Source organism: Podarcis melisellensis, assembly GCF_964234715.1.
Source record: "Podarcis melisellensis genome assembly, chromosome: 1".
NCBI classification, from domain to species: Eukaryota; Metazoa; Chordata; class Lepidosauria; order Squamata; family Lacertidae; genus Podarcis; species Podarcis melisellensis.
This window is the reverse complement of record NC_138528.1, coordinates 53,439,426-53,466,922: the sequence shown is the minus strand read 5'-3', so window position 1 is coordinate 53,466,922 and position 27,497 is coordinate 53,439,426. Positions and strand designations below refer to the sequence as shown.

At 39.6% G+C, this 27,497-nt stretch overlaps 1 protein-coding gene across 4 annotated transcripts in view; it reads right to left on the bottom strand.

The window, feature by feature from the left end:
• Nucleotides 1-27,497, bottom strand: part of LRRC4C (leucine rich repeat containing 4C) — a 611,700-nt gene that overhangs the window by 292,225 nt on the left and 291,978 nt on the right. For all 4 annotated transcript variants that reach the window (XM_081891622.1, XM_081891624.1, XM_081891619.1 and 1 more), the window contains one exon: nt 2,000-2,170. The gene's annotated coding sequence lies outside the window, so the exon portion shown is untranslated. The remainder of the gene's footprint in view (nt 1-1,999; nt 2,171-27,497) is intronic.

Genomic DNA, 27,497 nt, shown 5'->3' with positions numbered 1-27,497 from the left:
TCAAAAGGTTGGCAATACAACTGGAGGACAACAAAAAGCCTGGAATATTCCCACATTGTGCACCTTATCCAAGAAGGCAACCAACGTCCCAATGATCAAAGGTAAACCTATTTCTGCAACATTCCCTGACTTTCCCACTGACATCACTTCTGGCTGGTCCAAATGACAGTTAAGAATGACCTGATTCTGTACAACCATCACTCCCAGATAGTGTCTCAGAAGAGAACAATATGCTTGCTAGGAACTGATTAGATAATGAATTGCAGAACAGTGTGTAATAAGCATACTGGTAAACCCTAATTTCAAATTTGCAGTCAAATTCTTTTGGTGGCTTCATGTAGACAATGAAAAAAATATGTGCCAAAACAAAACCATACATAACTGCACATAAGCTTCTGAGCTAGTGAAGAAGCATTTCCAAGGAGGGCTACCCTTTGGTTGTCTTCTCCAAGAAAAGAAAAGAAATCAGTAGGCTTCCTAGTTGGTGCCAACAAGGCATTCCAACTTCTCAGTTCATATAAGAAGATCAATATGGATTTGTACTGCACAGCGTAAAGTGCCAGTGAGGAGTCCTGAATAATCAGCAGGGGTGAATGGCTGCTTTGAATTCTTCCCCGCCCCCAGTCATCTATTAGGGCCTCTGAACCTGTTTCTGTCATATTAATGAATAGTTGTCACTTGCTGGTGAACACTAGAGAGTTGGCTTTTCATCATATTTAGGGAGTAGATTCTTAAGGTGCTAGTTTTCTATCATGACCACCTGTATCAACCCAAATTTATTTTGGGATTTGTCCAACAGCAGGTGGAAGAAGCCAATGGACTGAAAGCCTTTTGGGTTTCTTCTTCCATAGCTTGGGAACTTGGGGAAAAGATTTGTTGTATCTTTGCAGGGGGGGGTGAGCTACAGTGGTACCTCGGATTAAGAACTTAATTCATTCCAGAGGTCCATTCTTAACCTGAAACTGTTCTTAACCTGAGGTACCACTTTAGCTAATGGGGCCTCCTGCTGCCACACAATTTCTGTTCTCATCCTGAGGTAAAGTTCTTAACCTGAGGTACTATTTCTGGGTTAGCGGAGTCTGTAACCTGAAGCGTCTGTAACCCGAAGCGTCTGTAACCCGAGGTACCACTGTACATTCTTATTTAATGCAACATGCTAGAATGGAAATCTACTGTGCTGAGATGATGACAATGTAATTTAGCAGGCTTATTTTAGATTTATATAGTCTTCCAGCCTCAGCTATCCTGACATGGTTTGGAACTTTGATCAAAGTTTTAAAATGGTATTAGGATGTTCCTGTAGTCCTTTAGAAAAGCACCTTACATTCTCCCGAGGATTTGAAATACACATCCTATGCATGTGACTGTTCACCATGCCTACTGGATCTGGTACAAAACATCAGGATGACAGCAGCTTGGGAAGGGCTGCTTTAGGATGGGTAAATGGGTTGCATCTGGACACACCAGTTTGAATTCACATATGGAAGAATGACTTTGAATTTATCATGGCACTGAATGGAATGCAGCAAGTTCTTTTCCAAGCTAAATACAAAATAACTTCATTTGATTGCAGCATCAAGCTGCCAGAGCCAACTTTAGAGCTCACAAAGGGGGGAAATAGTCAACTTCCCAAAACACTATGTTCTGTGATAATGTCACAATTTGCACCCACATTCACAACACGGAACGCTGTCAACAAAGTCAGACACATCCATAAGACTCATGCGGAAGAGACTGTCCTACTGCTATTTCAACTTCACTGAAGTGTCCAACATCATCAATTTTAAGGTCAGCTTATCATCAATTCCCAAAAAATAAATCACCATCAGCAGTAATATTTTTACAAGGTTGTTTTCCTCCTCTTTGTAACAGACTACTAAAAACAAATGACATGGATGAAATAGAAATGGCACTCACAGTGCAGCTATGCACACATTCTTGGAAGAGAGAAATGTCACGGAACTTGAAATGAAAAAAAAATAAATAAATAATGGATTACCTGTGCAGGATTCTTCATTGGAAAACATCCCAAATTTCCAAAATGGAGTCCATTTGCTGGTTTGTTTGTTGTCTCTTACTCTGTATGTCTCCTCATCAACAGATTGAATAGGGCAATTTGCTTTTGTTCTTCCCTCTGACCATTCCCCACTGTTTTTCTTTTCACTTGGACCTGGGTAGGAAAATATTGACATTGAAATAATTATTTCATTCTATATAAACAGTCTTTAAAAATACTTAAAAATTTCAAATGCTTCACATTTTCTCCACAGAAATAGCCGCAAAACAATAATAGATTGCTACAGTTGCCAAAAATGTAAACTCTTCTTAAATTTAAAGAAGAGGTGATGATGGGGTTTTCTGGTGGAACTGCACGTATTTCTGTTCAGTTATGAAAAGCAATATCGAAAACAGAATATTCAGCAGCAATCAGTGAAGCAGTTTGTTAGGCACAACCTGCCAGTAACTGGTCATGAGTGCAACTGAGTGGGAACAAAAAATTATTTCTCACTGTTATCTATGACTGCACAGCAGTGCCTGTGGATGCAGGCAATACCTCAGAAACCACCAGGTAACTCAGAAGTGTATCCCCCTTCATAAAATTTATGCACTGCTTGATTGTAAAAACCCTCAAAGCAGTTTTGCATATATAAAAAAATTAAAATTAAGAAAACAGTACAACCCTACTTTAAAGCAACAAGATCCTGGGAATGTAAAATACAGTGGTAAGGTAAAGGTAAAGGTACCCCTGCCCGTACGGGCCAGTCGTGTCCGACTCTGGGGTTGCACGCCCATCTCGCTTAAGAGGCCGGGGGCCAGCGCTGTTCGAAGACACTTCCGGGTCATGTGGCCAGCGTGACAAGCTGCATCTGGCAAAGCAGCGCAGCACACAGAAATGCCGTTTACCTTCCCGCTTGTAAGCGGTCCCTATTTATCTACTTGCACCTTGGGGTGCTTTCGAACTGCTAGGTTGGCAGGCGCTGGGACCGAGCAACGGGAGCGCACCCCGCCGCGGGAATTCGAACCACCGACCTGACGGTCGGCAAGTCCTAGGCGCTGAGGTTTTACCCACAGCGCCACCCGCGTCCCTAATACAGTGGTACCTCAGGTTAAATACTTAATTTGTTCTGGAGGTCCATTCTTAACCTGAAACTGTTCTTAACCTGAGGCACCACTTTAGCTAAAGGGGCCTCCTGCTGCCGCTGTGCCGCTGGAGCACGATTTCTGTTCTCATCCTGAAGCAAAGTTCTTAACCCGAGGTACTATTTCTGGGTTAGAGTAGTCTGTAACCTGAAGCATATGTAACCTGAAGCGTATGTAACCCGAGGTACCACTGTAATAATAATAACAATTTATTATTTATACCCCATCTGACTGGACTTCCCCAGCCACTCTGGGCAGCTCCCAACAGAATGGATCATTTCTTGTCCTCTGTTGTGTGCATTTCCAGAGACAATATGTAACCACCTTGCATAATTAGACTACAATTTTATGCTTATAAAGGTACACCTACTATAAAACCGCAGGCAAATCAGTCTAGGGTTGTTGTTTTTACTATGTACCTTTAAAACTGAATTTTGGGGAGTAAATTTGCTGAGCTGGGAAAATAACCTGGAAAAAAACTCAGAAGGATAGAAGCAGTGGCTCAGAAGTTATGGTGAACGGGGGAGATGCTTCAGGCTTCTATTCTGCTTAACTGGCACCAAAGGTCACAGAAACTAAGTGTAAAAATGTTTTGACAGGAGTGGATATGTGGCACAGAGGCAAATGGATTTTCCAAGCAAGCAGCACTAGCATTACTAGCGGTGAATATACAACCAACAATAACCAAGTGATAACATTACATCAACACCCCTGCCCCCAAAGTATTGTGATTGGAGATCCCTGGTAAAACCCTTCCTTCTCACTGGAAGCTAGATCTGTCAGTCAGTCCCACAAGAGCTTTTGCTCTCCCTCATCTCTCCAAGTTGGTGTTTTTCATTTATGACAAGTTTGGGGAGAAATATTCTGCACATTTTTCATTTTAAACAATCTGAATTTCTGAAGTGCTGCGAGCCACTTTGGAGTTTCCATTTCAGTTCAGGGTTATTGTGAAGAGATACCACTTAAACTCAGACAAGCCCTGAATCTGCCAGAAGAGGCCTTGCTTTAGTTCTTGAGGCATGATTTATTCTTTCAAAACCTTTGCATACCCTGTAGTACACTCACATCCCAAGACTTTGAACATAAGGTGTACATAAAGCTATGCAAAAAGGACTCTGTTTACAACAGGCATAGGCAAACGTGGCCCTCCAGATGTTTTCGGACTGCAACTCCCATCATCCCTAGCTAACAGGACCAGTGGTCAGAGATGATGGGAATTGTAGTCTCAAAACATCTGGAGGGCCGAGTTTGCCTATGCCTGGTTTACAGCTTGCTTTCTGCAAGGATCCTGGCCATATGGAAGTGCATTTACATATAAAGGGATCTGTTCAGACCTTCCGGTGAATGCACAGAAGGTTGGATCATGAATAGCATATATGATACCACCCTCATATATTTTTGCAACCTATTTCATATTGAAGGTATGGGCAGGCATATCTCCTTCAAATTTATGTAATCTAGCTATATCCACCTTTTTCTTTTTCAAACACAAACCATCAATGCTTGTCAATCTTCTGAGTAGACAGTCTATCTGATGAACGTAGCAGTTTCATAAATTGATTTTATCAAGTTAAACCCATGGTAAATCCGAGCTACCATCCTTCTCAAACTGTGGACAGAAAAAAGAATCATCAAAGCCAGTTTCTTTCTGTAGGGATTAATTTAAAAGACAACTGCACTGATAATTAAAAATTCCAAAACTTTCAGTAATTTCAAATATATTTCAAATCCTTTTTTCTTCTTTTTAAAAAAGTAAATACATTGAATGGCATTAGAAAATAATCCTCAAGCATACATTATGTTTAATGGAAGCTATGGAAGCCACTATGTCAGAAGAGTTCAGGACAGTATTTTCAATCTCTCAATATTGTTTTATTAAATCTCAAATGAATTTCATATCTTTTATTACTTGTACCAGCCATCACTATATTTCATTTTCTGCAAGGAGGTTACATATTGTCTCTGGAAATGCACACAACGGAGGACAAGAAATGATCCATTCCCAGGCAAGATCAGATATTTCTATTCTTCAGAAAGCTATTAAAAACTACTACCCAGATGATATTTGTCCTTGTCTTTCATTTTCAAGATGACAATATGATAGGACAGGGTGGTACGCTATTTGGATCAAAACATAGTGCTCCCAAATCTTTTTTTCTGACCAATAGGGAACCAGAATAAGTGGCTAAGAGTAAAAAAAATGATCATATTTTGGACTCCCCACTTAATAGCAGGGGCAAAATGTTTATTGGGAGGACTGTAGTCCATCAGTGGATCATTTCAGATACTTATCTAGACTGAAGATATATTAGCAAGTCCTCATGGAAGTTCATACATGTGGACAAATTCTATCCTTGTAAGGCTACCAGGGACATTCTACGGAAAAAAAGATGGTGGTCCACATAGGTATATGGGAGTGGCCATCTTTCTTCCCATATGAAGGGTCCGCATATTATGAAAGACAGTTACTTCTTGAGAACATTTTAAAACAGATGTTTTAGTGCCTGGCAACAGATCTGCTCTTAGCAACTTCAAATGTTAAGTGGGAGAAGAGGCAGCCCCAAGACCATTCTCATTAAAACTTTATGTACCCATTTACAGTTTGGTTCATTGGTTATGCAGCTTAATCTATTATCAGATCCATGCATCAAGGGCAAAATTGGAAGGTTTGCTCCAAAATATAGAGAAAACTGGATTCTTCCCCAACCCTACATGCAACATCACTTCCATGAAAGTGATAGTTTAGCAGATGAACATTTGGACAATGAAATGTGGCAGATTATGCAGGTTTTGTTTGCTTTGATTAAACACACATTCAGTCTTGAAAGGAAAGGAAAAATATTTTTTAGCAGGTTAAAGTATTTTGATTCATATGTAGATGAGGAGGGGAAAAATCCCTCACTGAATACAGATGTTTGATAGTCAGATCCTCCCGTCCCAACTTTCTGTGAGCGCTGATCCTGGTTATGATGTTCCCACATTTCTGGTATAGCAACCTTTTAAAGGAGGTGGGATCCATCTGCATCACATACATGTTTGTTCATTTGAAAAACAACAAAGCAAAACCTCATCCTCCATTATGTTTCAATCAGGTGTGCTTGCCCCCACCCAATCATTTCAGCTTGTTTTGTGGCCCTCACATTTTAGATTCTGATTGGGCTGCATTTCTTGTCAGGTTGACGAACGGATGTCATCCATCACCAGCTTCTATTTTCTGCTTTATAAATTTTGATGCCTCAAAATGAATTTTGCCAAGACTCGTCTTTTTGCCTGCTCTAACAACTGCAATTATTACCATGTTTCAGAAAACAAAACTGCACATTCTTTCCTCTCAAATGCTGAGCACAACAGCTTCAAACTGCTGATTGGGATAACCTCAGGTAACTATTGGTAATCTAATTTCAAATATCCTTTTTCTAATAGAATGAAGGCTAAACTGAATGTGACCCAATACATTGCTGAGAGACCAGGAATATATCAGAAATCTAGACATTTCTGCCTAACCGTTTCAAAGTCTCCACCTGGGACTCTCAGTTTCTGTGAATAAAATAAAATACTCCTTTTAATTTAATAACATATTTTTATATTTATATACACCTCCTATTCTTTGTGTTCCATAATGACTTGAAGCAACAAAGGAAGAAGCACTATTATGGCAATGATTTTACTAAATTACACAAAAACTAAATAGCCCTACCCCTATTTCTTAATGTCAGAAATATATGGCCACAACAGTATACAATTCCACAGGCAGTCATAAGAGTCTAAGCTCTGCAAAATACATATTTTTGAAAAGAAAAGAAACTCCCCCCAACCTCTGTTAAATTTATAATACATAATAGATGTCAAGTCCCAATAGTTATTTCCTGGATTCATATTCATATTTTTCTATAGCCTAGAAAATGTCTAGAAATATGTACATATTAAATATCTGTGTACCACTCATTGCTCAGTTCTTCTTCTGTGTAGTTTATGCCATTGCTATGGATATTACTTATACAAGTGCTACTTATTTTACATATGTTTTATTTTATTGTACCAATAGGAAATATGAAAGTGTTTTTGGGCTTTGTGTTTTTGCTTTATTACTACAATTTAACAGCAGTATTGTAGAACACATTGTTTTTAAACATATTGAAGGAGCATATCCTACAAAACCAATTGCCACGTACAACAAACTTATCTATACCTGAACAGACTTATTTCCTTAGGTGTTTCTCTGTACTCCTTTCCAGATGTTCATTTGACCACACAAATCTATTGCAGAATAGGAAGCTGCCTTATATCAAGTTAGACTTTCGGTCCATCTAATTCAGTATTGCCTACACTGATTGGCAGCAGCTCTCCAGAGTTTCAGGCATGGATCATTCCCAGCCCTACTTGGAGAGGACTAGGACTGAACCTGGGGCCTTCTGAATGCAAAGCAGATGCTCTACCACTGAGTTATGGTGACTCCCCAATTATTCCTTCCATCCACCATTCTAGGAGGTTTGTGCACTCTTTCTGATGCTCAAGCAGGACTACCTTTCTCCATTTGGCCTGCTGATCGAGTAATGGACAGGAACAAGCAGGAGGATGGTGGTGTTTTAAACACTCAGGGAGCTGCCACTGCTCACCACACTGCTTGCTCCCTTCTTCGTTCTATTGGCTTCATCTTCTCCTGTGACTGCCATGTCCGATTTCATCACAACTGCACAGCTTGAATGGACAGAATTGCCTGAAGTGCTGTTGGGGACAGGGGTGGGACCTATCTTTTAATGAGGGGAGATGGAGGTGTGACCAAAATGAAGGACACTTGCACCCACCTAGAGGCAAGTTTAAGAGAAAGGGGAACTCCCTCAGGCACCTGCAGATCCACAGAAATATGGAGTAAGCTCTACAGCTGATTCCCAGGAGTATAAAGAACATGCAACTGAAATTGTATAAAATAGATTTGGACAAGAAACATGCAACAGCACCACTATTACTTTTACCATCCTCATAATCCTGCTGTTTAGCTGCAAATGACTCTTGTCAGTAAATATCTGTTAGATGAACCAAACTTAGTTTGCATATTTTCTGGAACATAAGGCAGCCACCTAGTGCTGCTACAACCAGATGTTGTTATGATGCCTATATAGCATCCTCAACAAATGGCTTATCATCATAAGAAATGAAAATAGATTTGGTTCCAATCCAGCAATTGTGCTTCCATAGAACGGATTTTCCTGCATAGCAGAGGGTGGGAACAGATGACTCTCAGAGTCCCCTCCAACTCTACAATTCTATAATTCTGTGCATTGGATCTGTTTGTACCCCAAATAAAAAGGCAAAATTAGGGTGATTTGGGACAGACTCAAATTCCTGAACTGGATCTTGCTGTTAGCAAGGTATTTGAGGAAAAGTCAGGAATGCCAACATCTTCTGAGTAGCTCTGTTGCCTCTGTTTTTCCAAGTAATTTAAATGCAGAAACACTTCCCATCTTTTCCAAGAAATGAAACCAAGCTGATGGGGGAACTTGGGATAGAAAGGGGGAAAGGGCGGGGGGAAGCTGGTTGTGAAGTGGGAGGTATCTTTTGTTATGACATTCAAGTCTAATCAAAGTGAATTGTCCCCCGGCCAATGCAATCCAATCACAGTAATTTAGGGGAGAGATGATGAAGTAAATAAATAGAACTGCTCTCCTCATGGGTTGTCACTTTTGTCCAAGTTTTGGCCATGAGGGAAAGGCATATCCCCCCCCCAATTGTTTGGTTTCATAAGAGGAGATTACAGATCTATGAATAATACTTCATTCTGTCTTCATTCCAGATGAAAACCTCTGGATGGATCTGCCTGGAACTCAGCAGGGTTAGTCAACTCTGCCTGCAAACTTCATCCACTTACATGAAAAGGAAAACAGATACAGTACTTTTTCTTTTCTTTTTTTAAGAGTCTCCATTATAGTCAATGAGGGCAAAACACAGCTTCAGACCTCACAGATCAGATTTTGACCTGAATAATAAATCACATCAAAATGACAGAGAATGAATCTGAAACATATTGGGCTGCTTCTAAACAACAGAGATACAAGATTAACCTTGTGGTCACTACACATCCCTCCCAGTTTTGGATGACAGGATACCATCAACCCTGCCATAGTTCAGACCACATGAGATTCCTGCTCCATGTGCCTTGTTAATTTAACTAGCAGTTGACCTGCCAGAATTGGTGTAAGGAACTATTCCAATCCAGATTAAACACATTTTCAAAAGGCTCTCAGAGAAACTCTAGGTGTCCACACACACAAAAATTCTGTTTGGTATTATCTTTCTGTTTATGTTAATAATTCAGAATATCAGCAATCCCCACAACCAAGAATTTATACATTGACCACTAATAATAAAACATATGTTGTAGATATTTCCCCACATTTATTATGCTATATTTGTGATATACAAATGACATGAGAAAACTTAGTATACTTATTTGTATAACATTATTCTTGTTTATAAAACCCAATAAAAAAAATAACCAATCCCCCCCATCTCCTATAAATGGCTGTGGCTAATACAATAAAAAAGAAATACGGGCAGAGCTTCAGAAACTATGGTCTATCGGAAATCCAACTGATGCCCCTGGAAAATAAGGGATATCCATGTCTGTTGTATTTCTGTTTTTATAGACTTGTTAGAATTTTTATGTTAAACTATTTCAAACCTGTTTTCTGATATGATTTTGTTTTATGTTTGATTTTGCATTTTAATAAATAGAAATCAAAACTAAAAAGTATAAAAGGGTATCTGGTAATTGTTTGCATGGCTGTGAAAACAACTGATACATCTCTGATACATCTCTCTCTGTTCAAGGTTTGTAGAACTCTGTATTTGACAACATTCAGTGAATTCTTTGTCATGATCTTCTGTTTGCCTCTTTGCTAATTCTTCTCAGTGGAGGTGGAAAGAGGTTCCCTTTGCAGCTTTGGAAGGTCTAAGTTAGGCACTAGCTTGCTGCTGATAAATCAAAGATTATTCAGTTTCTAAGAAAGTCCAATTTACCAACTGTCTATTGCTCATAGCATCAAAGATCTTGGGATCTTACAATCACAAGCAAGTTAAGGAAACAAGATTGGATGACTTGAGTAATGAAGTAGAAAAATTACTTCTTCTTTTTTTTTGAAAAATTGTTTCCCATTTATCTTCTATATCAATGTTAACACTCCAAGCCAGAGATATACAGGGTCATTTATCCACTGTAAAATGATCTGTTTTCACTGCTTTGTTTCTGACTTGACTGTACTAGTATATAAATTGTATTCTTGGAGGAAGAGGGGTAATCAAGATGCAAGCATTTGCCTAATGCCTTTTTAAAGGAATATTTAGCTTCTAAATTCTATTTGGCATCTTTTTAATCACATCCTTGTTTATGTTTTACACTGTTGTATCCAGAACAATTCCACACACCCCTGTAAAATTCAAGTTAGAAAGGGGGAGAAAGAAGGAAATGGTGAACTAGAGATGGGCGAGATGAAACTGCAGTGTTGCTTGCTTCAATTAAGAGGTTCACAAAGACACAGATAAATTTTTATCACCTCCTTTTGTCCTTGAGTCTCCACTGAAGAGAATTATTATTTCAGCAGTTGGAAAGCCACATAATCAGGACGTTTGCATGATGCAGATGAACAGAGGATTAGACATTAGCGTCTCGAGGAAAATGAACTCAAGGAAAAGATCAGCATACAATGCATCGATTCCCAGGGCAGTCAGCAGAAAATGAACATATATTGACCAATGAGTGGAATAATAGCTTTGTTGACAAGCTCATAGGAGACATTCAATCTCTACACCAAGTGGGCAGAGCAGTGGAGTTGGAAAGAAAATGAATCATCTGCTCTCTTCCATTCACCATGGCCGCTGTCCTTTGAAATATGGGGTAGAGAATAGCACTGGTTCTCGCTAGTTCCTCTGGCCATTATTCCCAACCCCAACCCATCAGATGTAAGAATCACCAACTGATAGAATAGTCCCAACAGGATGCCTTGGTATCTAATTGCAGTGCTTTGAGTACTCCTTTCTGTTTGCCCGAACTCAGTTGGGCTTAGAAATTCCCATTAATTAAAAACAGTAATTGAAATACCACCTCCTGGGAAATAAGGCACAATCCTGTAGGGGTTCTGGATGCATTTAAGTTAGGAGGGGATGTTGGCTAGGGAAGAGGGAATCAGTAGTTTATGGACTGTGTCACTGTTGGTTTAGATCCGAGATATTTTGCCAAACATCAGATCCTTACTTTCCCTAGTTTATTGGGGTTAATGCCCCCCTATTTTCCACTGCTTTGGGTTAATTTCTCCAATTCCTTCTCCCTGCATGGGGTGGAATCTATACTTAGCAAGTCCTTATCTTCTGCAAGGTGAAGAAAACAAAAGCCCTACTAGGAATGGGAGAGGAATTTGATTCAGTTTGCATTTAAAGGTGAACCTAATTTGCACAATATGAGAACCAAAACACAGCCACACATTGCTCTTACTTTGCAATATAGTTATGTAGTCCAATTATGTGTACACATATATGTAAAACTGCATATATTTGGGAAAGCTGCTTTGCCAAAATTGCATACGAAATTACATACAAACTTGTGTATATTAGGAAAAATTAGCAGTAAAATGCTGATGGATTTTCATGAGAACAACTCATTCTCTCTTTCTCTTTGTGCTATTTTCTGATGAAAAAAACAAGAAAAAAACTATTGAAAATAAAAATAAATAGCGGTTAAATGCAAGCACCACAATGGACACCCATGACAGAGACCATTTTTCTCAGCTGAGAAAGAATGTCAGAACAAAAATGTCTTCCATCGTTTTTGGAAAGTACAGATAGTGGGTGCCTGCTGCATCTTGACAGGTATGCTGTTCCACAGAGAAGGAGAAGCCCCACTGAAAGGCCTGGTCCAAATTACTGATATTGACAGTGGTTGCAAGAGATGCTTTCTTGCAGACTGTACTGACCTAGTACTTTCCCCCCTGTAACCACCTCTTGTACTGTTACTTTGCAAGTTGGAAGCAAACATTAAATTGGGAATACCAGTACTGTCATTGACAATCTACATTTCCTCTGTGTGGTGTAGGGCTTATATCATACAGAAAGAATAAAACCTAGACATATTGGTTGTGTATGTGTGTGTGCTAAAAAGGAGAGTTTTTACAAAATAACAGAACTAAAGGAACAACTTTCATTTTGAGCCTCACAGCTCCTTCTTAAAAAAGAAAAATAATAGTAAAAATTGTAATGAAAGGGATTCAGTTTAGAACGTTTGGTGCAGAAAGATAATGAAGAAATATGACTGGAGATTCCTACTCCAAACACATTAAAATGTAAATATTCTTAAAAGATTCTCAAAATAGATGCAAAGATGGAATCTTGCCATATGCCATTACTCCAGCTAGTACTTTTATTTACTTGAATAACTCCCACAGCAAGTCATTCTTCATCACCCTTAGCATTACTAATGGGAGCTGTTAGTGATGGAAATAACGATGAGCATGCACATTGTGTGGGCGCTGTTAAACTTCATGCATTTTTTCCTTGTCACTGGTTACATGACAAACTGCTAAAATGGAACGTAGAAAGATATTATGTGGTCTGTGTATCCATGCCATGTAGAATGGGGGAGATGTGATGTGCACAAATACTTTTGTCAGTAGTGAAAACCGCCATGTCTCTCACTGAGCTCAGAACAAATGGGAAAATGTAAGATCAAAAATCAATGTTCACCTTAGGAACCGCTGACTTGCTTCAAAGGGACAAGATTACATGAGCTAAGCACTCCTTTTGGCAGCCTTCGACAGCTAGTGGCCCTCCAGTTGTGAACTCCTTTAGCCACAGCCAGTAATGGTCAAGGTTTAAGAGAGCTTTGGTGCAACACCATATGATTGGGCCCGGACTCCCAATCCTATTCTTTGGGTGGTGTGCAACCTTCATGTCCCTGCTGGTAGTCAGGTTTTCAGTCTACATGGCCCATTTTCTGGATTATTTCCTATTTGGGGGATCCAGTGGGTCTACATGATGCCATTTACCTATGTAGGCATTTGGTCTTAGAGCTCCTGATCTGTTGGACTACTTTGATGGAGAAAGAACTGAATTTCATTGAAATGCAAACCTGAAGTGCAGTGCAATTTCAAGAGCATTCCTATCCTAATCAAGCTTTTAAAATGTGGATTGGCATTGTTACCTTATTTCCTGAATGTAGACTTTATTGATGTTGGGGCATGTGCAGAGTGTCCACCCTAATTCCAGCAAAACACGCATAAGGCAAACAAACTCATATCTAAGATCTCAGATAAATGCTACATTTTTGTGATTGACTCCCAAAGCACAGCTTGTAATCGTTTCCGAGTACTTCTGCCTTGCTTTTTAGTATAGAGTTAGCTTCATTCCTTCCTTAAAATGTGGGTTCCTTTTTTAGATGCTTCTAGAATAAAGAAATAACAATCTTTCACGCAGTTAGCTACTGGGGAAAACCAAGTGCAGGAATAAAGCACACACCAATGGATTATGCTCTCATATATCTGTTCTCCCTGCCGGCCTTCCTCATGTGGTACGTGTGCTTACTTTGTTGATTAAATATATAAACTCAGTTGCTGTGATGATGTTTCAGCAAACAGGTGTGCACTAGACTATTAAATCAACTCACACTCTCTCCCCCTCAAAAAAGATTTGGAATGAGATTCTTAGAAGGCATTATCCTACACTGACTCTCGAGAGAGGCAGTCAGTCAGTTGCTGAATCTCAACACTGTGTGTCAGTAGGGGAGGGGGGAAAGAGAAGGGTGAAGAGCAATTTCTCCAGGTCAAGGGAGGCAAGAGGAAAAATATGAGATGGTGAAATAGAATGACAGGATGACAGACTTTGCATTCTGCTGCAGAAAAAGTGAGATGTTAGCGCCAAAAAGCCCACTGTGTCATGACTGGTTATATGATTACATTACTGTAGTTAGTGCCAATGTAGCAATTCCAAACACTTTGAGCTTCTTCCAAATCTGCACTGTGCAGGGTAAATTGCTGATATCTACGCATTTTATGACTGGGGTTGGAGGAATCTACACAATTACCTTTGCTGGTTGAAGTATTAACCGAAATGTCTTTCCACTACTCAGCCTTGAATACCATCATCTTTCCAGTAAACTGATATAGAACAAAGTTGCTTTAAGGGAAATTTTAACATCTTTAAACATAATGAGGCACCCAAAACAAAATTAAACAGGCTTAAACGCAACAAAATGAATGGATTCAAGTAACCTTAAATTTGTGTTGGATTGAGGGCAACACGTTGTGCAGAATGAGATAGCAGACAGAGGCTGAGATCCAACTGTACCTGTCTGCTAGCAGAACAGACTTCTGCTTGTGCATCATGACTTACTCTTCCTGTAAGTCATGACTTACTCTTCCTGCAGCCTCTTGTACATTCACCAAATCTGCTTTGAACACTTGGTAGACCTTCTGGGGCAGGTCTGGTGTGGGGTAACAGTCTGTAGGAGAGGAAGGAGCTATGGAGAATCCACCTTCACAATATTGGTTATCATCCGAAAATTGTAGAGTTCTGGACTGCAATTTGAAATGGTGGGTGATGGATTAAATTCTGACATGCTAGACTACTCTCTTATGTACTAGTTTTATTTACAGCTATATCACTTATTACTATATGCAGGGAAGCGCTTGTTTTTTGCTGTAAAATTTTACCCCTACCCCACACTTTAGTTTGAAGTAGTACAGTCCAACAACCAACTAGTTCAAGTAACAGGCAAACTATTCCTGCCTAGATTCAGAATTGGTCCAGAATATATATGTGTACTCACTGGAAATTAAGAAGGGGATGTTTCTGTATCTCTTTTATTAAAAACTCCAATAAATATTTATTAAAAAAAAGAAAAGAAGGGGATGTTTCCCATTTCAAGTATAATGTGCAGAACAGCTTCCAATCCCATTGAAGCAATAGAAGAGGGCACAGTTGTTACCATATTGCTCAGGGGCAGTTCTATCTGACATACATCTGAACCTGATTCTTATTCTTTTTTTTATAAATATGAGTGATTGGGGAATTAATCTGGCATCCGAAGAAGTACTTTACTCCCCAGCCCCTGGATTTATTCCTTCCAAAGGACTGATTGTTATGCGTCTGGTAAAGCTGACTCAGAAAGTAATACATTAACCTAAATTAACAACAGCTTGCTGGCAGTACATTAGCTAAATGAGCAGGAGTTCACACACAAACCTTCGGACCCCTGGGTTTAGATTTTCTTATATATTATTTATTTATTTCATAAAATTTGTACACTGCTTGATGATAAAAACAACAACAACCTCAAAGCGATTTATAAAACATAAAATAGTAAAATCAAGAATTTTTAGCTTACAAAAGTTAAAATACTGAAACAGGTTAGGATTACCTCAACTTTCTAAACATCTGGATAGGCTAGTCTAAACAGGAATGTTTTTAGTTGGCACCAAAAAAACAGTACAGTGAAGATGCCAAGGGAAGGGAGTTCCGAAGTATTGGTGCTGCCTAGATGGTAGAGTGTCGTCATAAAGTTTCTGGGAAGGGAATAGTTATTTTCTTAAGTTTTGGCCCTTCACTAAGTAAAACATGTTTATTAATAGAAAGACAAAAGAAGCATCCATTTAGGAACAGTTCACTCCAAGATAAGAGTTTGAAGGCACTTCCAAAAGAGATGGTGGAATGAAAACAGGATGCAGACCATGAGCTGGGGGAAAAGAAAGAAGAGGAAGCTGGACTTTCCATCTTTAAGAGATGAGGCAAGGAATTGAGAGCAGGAGAGAGAATGGCCTTCAGCCCCCAATGCCCCTACTAACTCAGAAGGACTTAGGCAGGGGGAGCCCATTGTGCTATCTCTGTGGTTCACCTCCTGCTCAGAAGCCCCGATGGAAACACACTCTCCTCTGCTCTGCCAGAGCTGACAATTGCTAATGCCAGCTGGGTCCCACAAAATGAAGAGACTCCTGTCACAGAAGGCAGATAGAACTGCTGCTTGAGGCTCAGTATGAGGTTGACTTGCTGCTAAAGTAGCATTTGAGCTCTGCTCTCATGGAAACGGCAACCTGAGCCCTGCACTGAGCTGTCCAGGGTGCTACTGAATCCTGAAACCCTTTTCAAGAAAACGGTGCAAAAGGTATAAAGATAGAGGTAATTTACATTAGACACAATTCAGAAAAAATAAAAACTTTGAGGTCTCAAAACAGAGGAAGGAACTCAATATGTGTATATGTATGTAAAGATTATTATGATGGTATGGTTTTCTTTGTAGGCGTGGGGTTTTGTTTGTTTTGCTTTGTTTTTTGGATTTTGTAGCTTTTGTTGTAATTTTGCATTTAAAATAAAAATATAAAAAATGTATCCTGAAAGCCTTGCCTACCCTTAACTTATACCTTGTTCACCTCCACCTCACCTTTTTTGGTTTTCCAAACCCCAACACTTACTTTGGGTTAGAACTCCTATGTTTCTACTAATTTAGTTAACAGGATTTATATGTGATTAATCATAAAAACCTCCTAGCCTGCGTAAAATATAAAACATACATTAAATTACCAGTAAAATCTTACTAAAAAAAGAAATAGCTTAAATATTTTCATCATGAAAGAAACATACCTTATAAAATTACATATTAAACATAGGTTAAATTTGCGTGTTTTGATAGGTTTGCCTAAACAGATTTTTTTTATATATAGTAAAAACAATACAGCGAAGGTACCTGCATAAATATCAATGGCCAGACTGGTCCAAAGTGTAGGTGCTGCCATACTGAATGATGCTCAAGGAACTGTCCTTGCAAAATAAACATTACATGGCACTTACAAAAATACTGTTCAAGTTGTTAATTAAAATAGAGCAGGGGAAATTGAAAAAGAGCAGGGGGAATCCTCAATAGGACAGATTAAAATAAAATAAAATTGAAAATGCTGGAAGGTCAAGTGTTCCCAGACAACAACATAGCCTTTGAGAAGCACATAGTAATCGGATGCAAAGACAGATGCCCAGCCTGGGGTTACAACAGGCTTCCTTGTCTGGCTTCCTTTGGGCAGGAATATGGAGTAATAGGACACAAAACCATGCACTCAACTCCAAGAGGAACTGGGGCAAATAAACTGTCAAGACTGCACTCACAAGCAAACTAAATTTAGGAAACCAAAGTCAGAAAACAAATGCTAGGCGTCTCGACTGCAAAATATGTTCCACACAAAACAAATAAGGGCAGAGGTGCCAGAATTTCTGACAAGGGGGTTGTATAGACATTTGATGGGTGAGCCAATACCAGATCAGACAGTCACAAAGAATCACATGTGTCTTAGTATTGTCAAATAAACAGGTATCAGGTTATTGCTCTGATCACATTTGGGAGATGCAAGGGAGACTGGCTTGGCTCATCTTCTAGAAGCTCTATTGCTCTCAGGCTAGGACACTCATTTCCATTTCTATGCTGCTAAGTCCTTACCAGCTATAAAGAAAGAAAATGAAGTTTGGGGGATATGCATGCATTGTTATCACATAAAATTTCCTGTGCTGTCCCTGACAAGAAGGACAAGGGGACAAGGGAGAACCATGTGCAGCTGCTTGCTCAAACAAAGCTTTTCCCTTTCCTTGAGGAGTGGAAGGCCTTGAAGGAGCAGTCCTCTCACTCACTTGAAGCCTAGCACCCAACTTCTTGTCACACAATTTCCTCCTTGTATGGAGGGAGTTGTTTTCTTGGGTGTGCATAATCTGAGGGTAGAGACTCTAGAGGTCCCAATGCATGATTTCCTTACTCAAGCACCTCCCCACTACTATCACCATCCAATGGCTTCTGGCTTCAGCTCAGTCATGATGGTTGGAAATAGGTTGGGCAACTTCTTTAAGTGTTAATGGTTTGGCAGTTCTGGCCATGCCTTATCCATCTGCATCAGGGCACCGGCTGCTGCTCAGGGTGGGGTGGGGATCAACACATACACATATACACACCAGAGACACACAAAAGTGAAATGATATCACCTTTCAATACAAGTGTCTAATTAATTAAGATTCAACTTGCCCCCGTGATAAATGTGAAATGATTTAATTATAATCAAAATGATCTAAATTGAATAGCTTGTGTTTCAAAGAGTCACTCGTGTAGTGCTAAGAAGCTCATTAAATTCAATTTGCAGGAATGTATTGCTGTCATGTTTCTTTCCTGAACCACAGTATTATATTAACATTCTTTGATTATTTCCCAGTAGGGTAGCATTTATACGGCACACTATGTAAAAGAAAAGCTCAGAAGAGAGGTTGAAAGATCCATTTACCGTTCCCCATATCTTTCGACACTTATTCTGAAAGAGAAATATTCATGCAGGAAAGTGTTGTGACATGTCCTTTGTGTCAAGGAAAAAAGGAGGAGTGATAATGTGCTGTAGCTGCTGTTGCAAAGTTCATGTTTGCATAGCAGTCATTTCACATTTGTGTGGACCAATTTTGTTTATTTAGTTGAGTTGTGGTCTAAACCCCTGAGCCTCTTGGGCTTGTCGATCAGAAGGTTGGAGGTTCGAATCCCCGTGACAGGGTGAGCTCCTGTTGCTCTGTCCCAGCTCCTGCCAACCTAGCAGTTCAAAAGCATGCCAGTGCAAGTAGTTTACCTTCCCACCCCACTGCGGTGGGAAGGTAAACAACGTTTCCATGCACTCTGGCACTTGTCATGGTCTTCCGTGCACCAGAAGCGGTTTAGTCATGCTGGCTACATGACCTGGAAAGTTGTCTGTGGACAAACGCCGGCTCCCTCGGCCTGAAAGTGAGATGAGCGCCCCAACCCCATAGCCACCTTTGGGTGGACTAAGCTGTCCAGGGGTCCTTTACCTTTACCTATTTAGTTGAATTTATAGAGATGCAGTAGTAAGAAAATTACGGTGTAAAGATTCCATACCCAGAGATGCAAGCATTGTAACCTGAGTAAAATTTCAACTGTTTTTTTGGTAGGCTAAATTTTTATAGGTGCAATGTCATGCCCTCCCCCTCCATGGAGGATCTGGCCAATGCTGATCTGGAGCCCCCAGAAACTCAGGACGAGCTCAGAACAGGTGAGAAAGAACCAGGACCTTCAGGGCAGACTGGCAGAGGTCACTCCCCACAGAAAGGGAGTTTGGCATCTGAAGCAGAGGTAGAACAACCTCCAAGACCCTAGGAGCAATAGCATCTCAAGAGGCAGAGACCCTCACTATCAGGGGGAGTGCTCTGGTGCAGAAGATGCCTCCATGTAAGTAAAGGGCTGCTCAGGAGTAGGGTCTTCCTCATGACGAGAACTTTCTGCAGAAACTTCTAGGAGGCTACAGCTTACCCCAGGGTAAGATTCTGGTTCAAAAGCTTCAATGTGAGGCTGTAAGAGGTGCTAGAACCATGTCTTGCTACCAGCATTGTTTCACGTACCTGGTGTCTGGGTCTGGGTCTTGGACAGCCCCTCAGCTTGCCTATTGCCTGAGCCCCTGTTTGAACCTCTATTTATCTTGACCTCAGACTGTCCCTTAACTTCCCTCTTACCTGAGCCCCTCTCTTGGAGCCTTTAAAGGGGGTAGTGGTAGAATGGGATGGAATCTTTAACATTTTTCAGAACACTTGAAAAGAACATTCTCAGAAAAAGTTTTCAGAGAATTATCTTCTGATACATTTCAGGTCAGTTAAAATGGTATTAAACTATATTGCTAGTTCATGCTGCTGAACACTGAGCTAAGAAGATAGAGGGGGAGGACAGAGGCCAAACCCAATGCTTCCTTCAACAATATTAAACAATAATTGCAACTGGATCCACAGCTGTGTCACTTTATTCATGGACAGAAAAGTTAATGGCCACAACTTGCTCTAGGAAAGTAGCAGACGATAAATCAAGAACTAGAGAATATTCTGGTACACATCTGAAGTACGAGCCTCATACTTCTTTGCAATAAACCCCAAAAAACATGAATTTCCTTGAAGGAAATCATGCTAGGATTTGTGTCCTAGTCTTCAAAATCCTTCACCAGTCTGCCCTATTCAATTCAATTTGTTCTGCGGTGGCAGACAGCATTGAGAAGTAGTCTGTCAGGCAGGCAAAAAAGATAATTAAAAACCTAGTAAGCAGCTCAACATGAAAGATGGCTCCCCGGGGAAAAATGACCACCGAATCAGTAAAACTATACAAGTAATGACAAAATATGCTAGTGTGAATGATGGGGGGAAACCTGCAAGGGAAAATAAATAAATAAATAAAGGCTTGCCTCATTTATTTATTTATTTATTGCTCCTCTAGTTCTTCAGGCATTCATTTGAAGCTCACGTAAAAACAATTTCTCACAACCCTCTGCTGCCTCACACACAGGTGCAGGTGTGATGGAGGAAGTATGGAGCCGGCCACAGGAGCATGAATAGAAAAGTGTTAAATTGCTTCTTTATCTGTGGATGTATGGCTTCAATTTTTCAGTATGGATTTCGGAAAGAGCATGTTCCTTTTCAATGCAGCTGAACAAAAATTGGGTCTATCTCTAGCTTTCTTTCTTTCTTTCTTTCTTTCTTTCTTTCTTTCTTTCTCTCACCTCCTGGGATTTGCTGGTTGTTGTGGATTTCTGGCCCTAAGGAATGTGTCACTAATGATAGCAGGCAGGCCAATAGAAAACGAGCAGAGAGGTGAGGAACTAAGGACACCAACAAGACTATGGCGAATAAGGGACAGATACAGGAGTAAATTATGCAGAGTGTATTCTGCAGCCAACCTAATGGATCACCTCCACAACATGTCACAGGATGGCAAGAAACTATGCCCTCAGAAAAATGCTGGAAGGTCTGGGGCCAAAGAAGGCGTAGATAAAATTGCTACCCTCTGTGATTTAATTCACAATACATCACAGACTTGCTGTCTACTACAAAGGCATAGTTGGATGAGACATCCAAGCAATTGGACATTTTGAATCGAGATAGAGGACTGCACCTTTCAAAACGGCCGTGATTTTAATCAATGATTTCAAAACTGCACTGAGTTTTAGGTTTGACAGAATTGACAAGCAATGCCAGGTATGAGGCTGATAATTTTCTTTTTCTTTTATTTTTTTTAAAAAATCAGAGCCAAATAAAAATGTGGACAATGGAAAACACCTTGTGTTTAAACAAGTATTACAAGTTGCCAATGTCTGTAGCCTGAGCCAAGGAACCATAGATTTCAGTAACAATTCTACTTTCATATACAAATAGCTGAGCATTTACAATATCTTCATAATATGCTAGATCAGTTAATACTGTTTTGCTGGCTCACAGTTCATAGAGAACTTTGCACAGGTCACCTTACACAGTGTTTTCAAGGTGATAAAAAAAATAAGATATGTAGGTTAATATGTAATTTATTTTCTAAAGGTAACATTAGGCAGAAGATCAATAGATAATGATGATAGATAGATTTAGATAGATGATAGATAGATAGATGATAGATAGATAGATAGATAGATAGATAGATATAGATAGATAGATACTGTAGATAGATAGATGATAGATAGATAGATAGATAGATAGATAGATAGATAGATAGATAGATATAGATAGATAGATAGATAGATAGATAGATAGATAGATAGATAGATGATAGATAGATAGATAGATGATAGATAGATGATAGATGATTGATAGATAGATAGATGATAGATAGATAGATAGATAGATAGATAGATAGATAGATAGATGATAGATGATAGATAGATAGATAGATAGATAGATAGATTAGATAGATGATAGATATAGATGATAGATAGATAGATAGATAGATGATAGATAGATAGATAGATAGATAGATGATAGATAGATAGATAGATAGATAGATAGATAGATAGATAGATAGATAGATAGATGATAGATAGATAGATAGATAGATGATAGATAGATAGATATAGATAGAGGATAGATAGATAGATAGATAGATGATAGATAGATAGATGATAGATAGATTTTATATCTATCTATCTGATATAAAATGTGAAAAGATTTTATACTGTTATCATGCGGACAAAGACAAGGCATTTTAGATATAAGTGCTGCTGAATATTTAAAGGATCACAAGAGGTTAGAAGTCCCTGCTTTGAGGGGTCTCTGGAGAGACATAAATATTTTATTCAACAGCATACAAATGAATATATAACAGACAATTCACTCATTGTTTTCTAGCAGGAAATCAGGGGAAAGTGTGCCATTTGGTGAATTGTAAAAGACTCATATTGATGAAGTTATCTTCTTGACTTGACCCTAACTTGCTTTACAATGTAATAAAAGAAGGGTTAGTAAATACAGTGTTGCCATTATCACCACAAAAGTGCTAATGAGCCCAGATTTCACACATTGGAAAATGCATTTCATGTGTATGCACACATCTTATGAATTCTAGTAGGAACATATGCATTTAAGACTAGCTTCTTGACTATCAAGGAAATGAGAAACTGCTGTATTCCCTTTTCCCAGCTACTGGGAAAATACCAACTTCAGTCTTTATAAATACATTCAATAAATAAAACAAATAATTCTAAAATAATACCAGAGCTCAGAACACTCTTTGCTTTCATAACCCTCTCTGTACATCTCTCTGTGTCTTAGAAGATAAGGGGAAAGAAAACCTGGGTGGATTCCAATGGATATCATTTCCCTGCTCTGCTGAATGCTGGAGTCAGCATATTAGAAAAAAAGACACTGCTGTAGTATCAAACAGGTCATGCTTGGATGTGAGACTGAACTAAACTACTCACTAGAAACCATACCATAAAATCTATCCAATAAAATTACAACTTATCGTACTGTCCTGTTTCCAGGTTTAAGGACTTCTCTCCCTCACCTCCTCTCTTTGAAAGAGAAGCCAGAAAAAATGAGTAATATAACTACGTAATTTTGGAAACACCACATCTAAGGTCTTCTGTAAGTCAGTTTCCTTTTACTCCATTTTCCACATTTGTTTCCCCTAACTACAACCAGTTAATGTTACAATGGTAATCTGATAATACACACACATAAAGATTTGAATTTTTTGCATGGGTCTTATTACACTAAATATAATGTTTTGCATTTCAGGGACCAATTCAAGGTGCTCACATCATTAAGGGTCATCCAGCAATAGAGCCTTCAAACATGCAACTCTTGTTACAGGCTGTTATACTCTTCAAGAAAGTACTAGGGGCAAAGCTACTTGCTGCTTCCCTGCTACTGTGTTGATGAATGCTCATGACAACATTAACACCCCGATATGGCTACAATTGGGCATGCATATAAGCAAATGTGTCAATAATTGTAATGTTGCATGAATACTTACTTGATATTATTGATACTCTCCTCTTACAAAACTTGTGACATTGTGAGATAAAGTAATTCTCAATTTTTGTGAAACACTAGCCAGCTTCAGTGTTTGATTTTACTGCTCCCCATTCCACTCCCCTCCAAAATCCCCACTGATGACCTTGAACCCTGATTCAACCATCCTGAAGTGATAGCAGAAGCCAGCTTTTGCCCACTCCCTTGGCTCCCTCAAATTTTTGGGTACTTGGAGAATGTGCATATATTTCATATCTCATTTAGCTGTCTAAAGTTAGACCCTGAATCCTATTTTGAACACTAGTAAATGGGAATAAGAACAAAATAAAAATGTGGCTTCCTATGAAACTGCAATCTGCATTTTTAGTGTTCTCAGCTTTATTTTATACGTGTTTTTCTTAATAGTAAAACAGAGATAATGGCAAACAATACCAATGCCAGCAGGTTATTGATTTTATTTTCTCTGCTCTCAGGTTAAACCTTTTCACCCATTTTTATAACATTCCACTCCTTTGCCACACACACACACAAAAATTAGTAGAATAGTCAAAAAACGTATCTGATCCTGTGTCAAACCTACAGTATTTCAGCGACTATAAGCTTTGGCAAAACGAGTTGTCTCTTTCCTACAAAAATAAAACAAAATCCCATTGGTTGCTATCAAAATTGCCTTTCATTTTTAATGATGCTCTTAGCACAAAAGGATCCTCATAAGAAAGAAAAGAATGGAATCAATGTGGGTCATAAGAAGCAAGGGTACTGGCAAAGAAAATGAAGTCGCTTTAATGGGCTATACTTAACTAAAATAAACTGTTTCCTTTTATTGAACTAAAAGGCCCACATTGCATTTTGAAAGATCCTTTCTATTATGAAGCACATCACACCATTAAATATTGTTAGACGTTTGCTAATGCTTATGCACACAAGCCTTTATGTAACCATCTCTTAAAATCAATCAGGCACCTTGCAAACATGTGGTTTCTGCTGAAAGCAGATTAAAATGACCATCAGCACAAAATATAAGTGAGCAGAGAATTTAATTCTCTGTGCTTGTAAGGGGGGGAGGGGAAATCCTCACCTGAAAGCAAATACCAAAAAGTGAACACTGGAAATCCACGGTGCTTAAGAGCTGATGCAAACTATCTGAAATGAAAGGACTTGCCCTCAAACACTTTTTCCCCTTTTTGGCAAAGGAATGCAAAACAAATCCACACACAGTCAAAACAATTTGCTCTGAAAGAACTTTGAGTAATTGAGCGAAAGAACCACAGACTAAAGTAGTACAAGATTTGAAGACTAGATTAGAAGCCCTGCCAAACCTAAAATGCAATTGGTTTCAGCTTCCAGAACAAATGCAAACACAAATCTTCTCTGTATCCTCTTATAGTGTCTTTTAAAAGACGGTTGCTACCTGTCACAGTTAATACTTTCAGATAACTGTTCTATATGCAGTCTGAATGTTACCAATGACGAACCATTTTCAAATAGGGTAATTATCACGGACCAGTAAATTAAGGTGCTGATCTCTTTATTACGTTTGGATGTCATTATGGATACAAATCTCTCTAGTCTGATTTATCAGACAAACAGGAAGGCAATAATGATTTTTGTTTTCCAGATTCCCCACCAAACTCAGTTCCAATGCAATTATATATAAAAAAATTGTCCCGACATTTAATTTGTGAGGTAAATAAACAGAAACCATTAATTCCCAGTCGTATAAATGGTTTCTTTGCACATTTTGTAGAACTAAACATTGTGGTCACAGTAGATAGATTAATTGTTCCACCAGTTCTTTTGATTTTTGCAAGAAATTGCTTTGCTGACTTGTTATCTAACCCCTCTTGATGAACAGCTGTAGTTCAAGTGAAAGGGAACCTGGGACTTTGGTTGAAATTAATTGGAATGCTTGTTAAACACAAGGCTTATTGGATTTATAGTGCAATCCTATGCGTGCTTGATTGGAAGTATCTCCAGCTGTGTTTGACGGGGCATACTTGTGTTTTGCAGATTGAAAACTTAGTCTGAAACGTTAAAACTGTAGAGCAATGGGATAAAGATTTAATAAATACTTTTAATAAATAAAGAAATTCACCAAAAACCACTGTCAATAGGATCTAAACCAAGTCTCTAGCCTGTATACTTGTAAAAGGTCTTGCTTGCAAACAGGAGTGTGTGAATCTGAACTTGTTTCTATGGTTTGTCTTTGTAGATTGTAGCATAAGTGAAGGTTGACATAACTTAAATATGACATGATATTCTCCATCATGAACCTTGGTACAAACCTGATACCAGCCTCATCTCAAAAATGTGTCCTGAAGGCATTCAGTGAAGTTATCTTGAGCTCCTCACACCTTGTAAAAGTCAACTCACGCAAAGGGTTGTGTGCTCATCTCACTTAAGAGGCCGGGAGCCGGCGCTGTCCGAAGACACTTCTGGGTCACGTGGCCAGCGTGACGAAGCTGCTCTGGCGAGCCAGCACCAGCACAGCACACGGAAACACTGTTTACCTTCCCGCTATAAAGCGGTACCTATTTATCTACTTGCACTTAGGGGTGCTTTCGAACTGCTAGGTGGGCAGGAGCTGGAACCGAACGACGGGAGCTCACCCCGCCATGGGGATTCGAACCGCCGACCATACGATCGGCAAGTCCTAGGCACTGAGGTTTTACCCACAGCGCCACCCACGTCCCTTATCCCTCAGATAAGGATGCATTAATTCTATTCAAGTGACATGGTTGGTGCTGTGGTCTAAACCACAGAGCCTAGGCCTTGCCAGTCAGAAGGTCAGCGGTTGAAATACAGGCAACGGGGTGAGCTCCCGTTGCTCGGTCCCTGCTCCTGCCAACCTAGCAGTTCGAAAGCACACAGTGCAAGTAGATAAGTAGGTACTGCTCCAGAAGGAAGGTACACGGCATTTCCGTGTGCTGCTCTGGTTCACCAGAAGCGGCTTAGTCATGCTGGTCACATGACCCAGAAGCTGTCTGTGGACAAATTCCGGCTCCCTCGGCCAGTAAAGCGAGATGAGCACCGCCACCTCAGAGTCGTCCGCAACTGGACCTAACTGTCAGGGGTCCCTTTACCTTTTTATAAAGATAACTAAGCCTGAGGGCATTCTTCACCCATGCTGGTTAAGTGGCCATATGCAATAGAAATAGGCTTGCATTATTAATAGCCCTCAGAAGAGGGAAACATGACAGATGAAACCCTTGCCACTCATATCACACTATGGCTTGAGAGTGCACCTGCATCTTCTTCACTGCGATGGAAGATACAGGTGTCTGGTCCTTCTGTTGCACTCGATAACCTGCCCTGAAGGGTCTCCAACCAAAGCAGTTACATATATTACACCTGTTCCACCAACTGATATCTGTATTCACAAATAAATATAGCATCCTCTTATTTTAGGCCCACTTGTTTGGCATGGTTCTTTGGAGCCTCAGGGATCAATCAGTGACACTGAAAATCTAATTCTGAAATCACTGAAGTGACTTTCCATAATGAGTTCTCACTTCCACACTCCTGAAAGGCATGGCTAATAAAGTCACAGATCAAAGTCGTGGTCAGTTCAGTTCAGCAAGGGAGGGAAACGGCAGATCTTCAATACTGTAATTAAGAGAGCCATCACTTAAAGGTTTGCACAGGAATCCACAAATGTCATTTATAATTTAAAGCAAAGGATCCATTAGCACAGCCCACCTTTTACTGCATGACTGATTCACAGCACTCAATATTAAGCTGACTGTGGCCAGGACTGAAAGAACTGCACAACGAGTTTGGAACAAGGGAGCTTTGAGCTTCTGTTTCTCAAACAGCAGTCACACACACCACAACGTGCACATAACAAATCAAATACGAATATGCTAGTGAAGGGCCTGGTCCCTTATACAAGCTTGGCTAGTTTGCAAATCTCTCAAAAAATAAGAGGCAAATGTGACCTCTTTCTACATTCTCTCTAGCCACAGTCAAATTCCCAACACCCCAGGGAGGAGAGCCAGCTTTTCACAGCTCAGGAGTGCCCTCCACAGAGGAACTATCTTGGCCTGAAAGAAAATTCTCTGTGGCTAGAGTTCAGT